The 4,631-nt window shown below is 35.5% G+C and overlaps 1 non-coding gene across 1 annotated transcript; it reads right to left on the reverse strand.

Annotated features, from left to right (window-relative positions):
• Positions 1-2,170: 2,170 nt before the first annotated feature.
• On the reverse strand, positions 2,171-2,277 carry LOC124109474 (U6 spliceosomal RNA). The gene has a single exon (XR_006856964.1). It is a non-coding gene; the product is annotated as a U6 spliceosomal RNA (small nuclear RNA).
• Between the last annotated feature and the right edge of the window lie 2,354 nt (positions 2,278-4,631).

Genomic DNA, 4,631 nt, shown 5'->3' on the forward strand with positions numbered 1-4,631 from the left:
TGCATGTGTGATTTTTTTCCATATATACAAACTCTTATAATAGTTACTAAGGCAGCAGAACATGTTCTGCCTTCCAAGAAGCAGGGAAATCAGTCACAATCTGTCAGAAAACAATTGTTTGCCAAGAAACTCTTCCAGAAGCACTAACCTTTGTTTAATATGTTATTGATTTTCTAAACTGTTAAGTATGGTTTATAATAGTGATAACCTATATGATACCACTCATTACATCAGTTAATATCTAGTTTATTAGGACATTAACTTTTGCCACAGGAAATTAACTGACAAACTGATTGTGTGTGTGTGTGTGTGTGTGTGCATGTGTATGTGTCTATGTGTGTGACTTATAATGAGAGATTTGCAAGTGAACAGTAGTTAAGTATTTTTAAATGGTAAGTGGGAGCTCTGTAGTGCAGCCCAGAATCTTCTTGTCCTTCCTATTTTTTTCCTGGAAAAAAATAGGACAGTTCTTGTCATGAATAAAGACCCCTTCGAGCATAGTGAGCTAATCCACAATTAGCAATTTGAAAGCATGTACATAATTAATTAAACATCACCACTGTTAGTCAGCTTTTCTTTGCTGTGACCAAAATACCTGATAAAATATTTGAGCAGAAAAGTTTATTTTGGGCTCATGGTGGTTGGATCCATGGTTGGCCAACTCTATTTCTCTGAGCCTGAGGTGAGACAGAGCATCTTGATGGAGGGGCATGGCAGAGGACAGTTGCTCAAACCATAGCAGCTGGGAAGCAGAGAGAGAGTCAGTCACCAGGGACAAAATAAAAACCCCTAAGGCATGCCCACAGTGACCTATATCCTCCAGCCAAGCCCCACCTGCCTATAGTTATCACCCAGTTAGCTCATTCAAATTATTAATCCATCAAATGGATTAATCCACTGATTAGGTTACAGGTCTCATAATACAGTCATTTCACCTCTGTACATTCCTGAATTAACACAGGAACTTTTGGAGGTCACCTCATGTCCAAACCATAGCAATCACAGAAAGGATGGTGTGTGTGTGTGTGTGTGTGTGTGCGCATGCATGCGCACACACGCATATGTTATGTGTGTAGGTGGAGAATTTATGAATAGAAATAGGAAAAGCATTCTAAACCTTGTAAAAAACATTAAGTGTTACACCGTCATTGGTATAAATTAAAACTCATGTTCATTTCATTATAAGGAGGTATCATGACATACAGAAAGTCCTGGAATCTGGTTAGACATTGTTTTAAATCCCACTGATTCCAGTGGTGTGGCCTTGGGCAAGCTACTTGATCTTTCTATGCCTCAGTTTCTTCATATACCTTACCAGTTGTTAGCTTTTAATATATATAAAATACAGTTATTTTCATCTTTCCAGGCAATTGAATTTAAGTACGTTGCATTATTCTTCATAAAAGTTGTTTAAAAACTGCTGTTTGAGAGTTTTCCTTTAGTTTCTATGTGCATTTTGTTATGCTATACTTATAGGAAGAAAGATTTTAATTCAAATTCATTTATAAACCTTTTGAGGGTGGGAACCACTAAACCCTATTTTTAAAAAATTTGGCACCTAGTATACCTCGTTTTTTATTTTTATATTTTTTAATTTTATTTATTCTAATTAGTTATATATAACAGCAGAATGCAATTCAATTCATATTACACAAATAGAGCACAATTTTTCATGTCTCTGGTTGAACACAAAGTAGATTCACACCATACGTGTTTTCATACATGTACTTAGGGTAATGATGTCCATCTGATTCCACCGTCTTTCCTACCCCCATGGCCCACCCTTCACCTCCCTCCTCTTTGCTCTACCTAGAGTTCATCTAATCCTCCCATGCTCCCCCCATCCCCATTTATGAAACACCATCTTTATATCAGAGAAAACACTCGGCATTTGCTTTTCTGGGATTGGCTAACTTCAGTTAGCATTATATTCTGCAACTCCATCCATTTACCTGCAAATGCCATGATTTTATTCTCTTTTAATGCTGACAAGTATTCCATTGTGTATCTATATATCACATCTTCTTTATCCATTCATCTGCTGAAGGGCATCTAGGTTGCCTCCACAGTTTAGCTATTGTGAATTGTGCTGCTATAAACATTGATGTGGCTGTGTCCCTGTAGTATGCTGCTTTTAAGTCCTTTGGGTATAGACCAAGGAGAAGGATAGAAAAATATGGAATGCTTCATGAATTTGTATGTCATCCTTGCGCAGGGGCCATACTAATCTTCTCTGTATCATTCCAATTTTAGCATATGTGCTGCCGAAGTGAGCACAACACCTAGTATACTTTAATTTACATATTAGACACTCAAGAAAGTCAGGATAATCTGATTGGTTTGAATGCTTTGTCATCTGTCAGATTAATTTTGTGCCATTTTCTCTACCATATTCCTCCTCCAGGTATGGCCTTGTTCATTTTTAACACATAATGTGGGGTTAGTGAAGTACAAAATCAATAATTGACAGTTGGTGTTTATACATTATTTTTTTACCTCACTCTAGAAAGTAATTGTTGATTTATTAAATTCTGAAACAAAAGGATCCATTTATATTGGTATCAGCTATTGAACTAGAATCAATGCATTTCTAACAAAGTTTCAAAAAAAAGTAAAGAGATAAAGTGTTAACTACCAAGTCTAGTCTGAGAGACAAAATCTATACTGACATATGTACCAAATGAAAATATAATGCTCTAGTAGAATTCAGAGGAGAACATTATTTGAACTCATCAAGATTATAAATAACTTCAAGGAGGAGATTAAAGTATATTTCTATTGCTTATGTTATCCACATATTTGGAATGCCTTGCTTCTCTACATATTTACCTAAGTAAAATCTGTCTCTTCTTTAATCTTGGCAAAAGCCTGAGCTTCCAGAAAAGCCTTTCACTCACTTTAAATCAACATAACACTTCAATTATACTCTTCTAATAATGTTATTATATTTTTGGTTGTTTTATATTCCCTATAACCTCCTTGTGATCCAGGAGCTGTTCTTAATTTATCTAATGTTTAATTCGATGCATTATACATAAATTGGTTACCACTGGCTTATGCCCACAGAGTGTATATTGATGAAATGCAATAACTAAACATATGTAACAAGAGTATACAAAAGGAGAGTCTTTGCAACATGAACAGGCAAGGTCATGGATTAGAGCAGGGTCTTTGTTGTTGTTGTTTTGTTTTGTTTTTTGGTATCAGAGATTGAAGCCAGAGATGCTTAACCACTGAGAAATATCTCAAGCCCTTTTGATTATTTTTATTTTGAGACAGGGTTGCTGAGGCTGGCTTTGAACTTGCATTCCCCCTGCCTCAACCTCCCAAGCCACTGGGATTACAGGGGTGAGCTACCATGACTGGCTACAGCAGTGATACATTTTTTTAATTAATTAATGTATTTATTTTACATCAGAATGCATTTTGACATATTGTACACAAATGGAGCATAAATTCACATTCCTTTAGATGTACATAGTGTAGAGTCATTCCAGTAGTGTAATCATACATGTATATAGGGTCATATTGTCTGTCTCATTCTGTCTTTCCCATCCCTATAGCCCCACCCCTCTCCTCACTCCCCTCTACACAAAACAAAGTTCCTTCATTTTCCCTATTCCCCCACCCCACTATGGCTCAGCATCTGTAAAGCAGCCATTCTTAAATGTTCATATAAATTAGAATTATCAGGAAAGACTTTTTGTTTGGTTAGTTGGTTTTGGTACTAGGGATTGAACCCAAGTGTGCTTTTACCACTAAGCCACACCACCAGCCTATTTTTTTTATTTCTTATTTTGAGATAAGGTCTCATTAAGTTGCTTAGGGTCTCCCTAAATTGCTGAGGTTGGCCTTGAACTTACAATCCTTCTGCCTTAGCCTCCCAAGCTACCACCATAGTTCGCCACTGTGTCCAGTGATTTTTTAAAAAAAATATTTATTGATTGATAGAGTTATATGTGTTCATCAAATCATTTGCCAATGGCAAATTTGAAATGGGAAGGAACTGGCCAGATATATTCTGACCATTTTTTTCATTGAACCATTAAGTAAGTTATTTATTTGTGGTCAAATTCAACAACATTCTATAATACAAGCTCCAGATTAGGTTTCCCTTTTCTATATTCTCAACAATTAGAAGAATAGCTTTTCAAAAGCTGTTTGGAAATGAATGCCTTTTTAAAAATTCTCAGTAAGAAATAATGGGCAAAGGAAACAAAGTATTTACCATTGTGTCATGGAGGTAGTAGATATTACTGAAATATTGTAATTTTTCTCTACTTCAATTCAATTTCTCTGTTTCTCCCCCTCCTCCCCCTCCTCCTCTTCCTCCTTCTTCTCTCTCTCTCTCTCTCTCTCTCTCTCTCTCTCTCTCTCTCTCTCTCTCTCTCTCTCACACACACACACACACACACACACACATTTAACACATTTCCCTAATATCATTCTTTCCTTTTCTCTTATGAAAAGCTTTAATGTTAAATTTCTAACTTGAGAACATATTTGGGTAAAATGTTTTAAATTTCCTCACTTTTATGATTAAAATATATTAGCCATAATTAGCTACTTTTAACTTTTTAAAATGATACAAAAATTAATTTTACAAAATGATGAAAATATTGCATAGAAAC

This window comes from Marmota monax, unplaced genomic scaffold (genome assembly GCF_021218885.2).
Source record: "Marmota monax isolate L192 unplaced genomic scaffold, Marmota_monax_Labrador192_F-V1.1 WCK01_AAM20220418_F8-fsc00340, whole genome shotgun sequence".
In the NCBI taxonomy this organism is placed as follows: Eukaryota; Metazoa; Chordata; class Mammalia; order Rodentia; family Sciuridae; genus Marmota; species Marmota monax.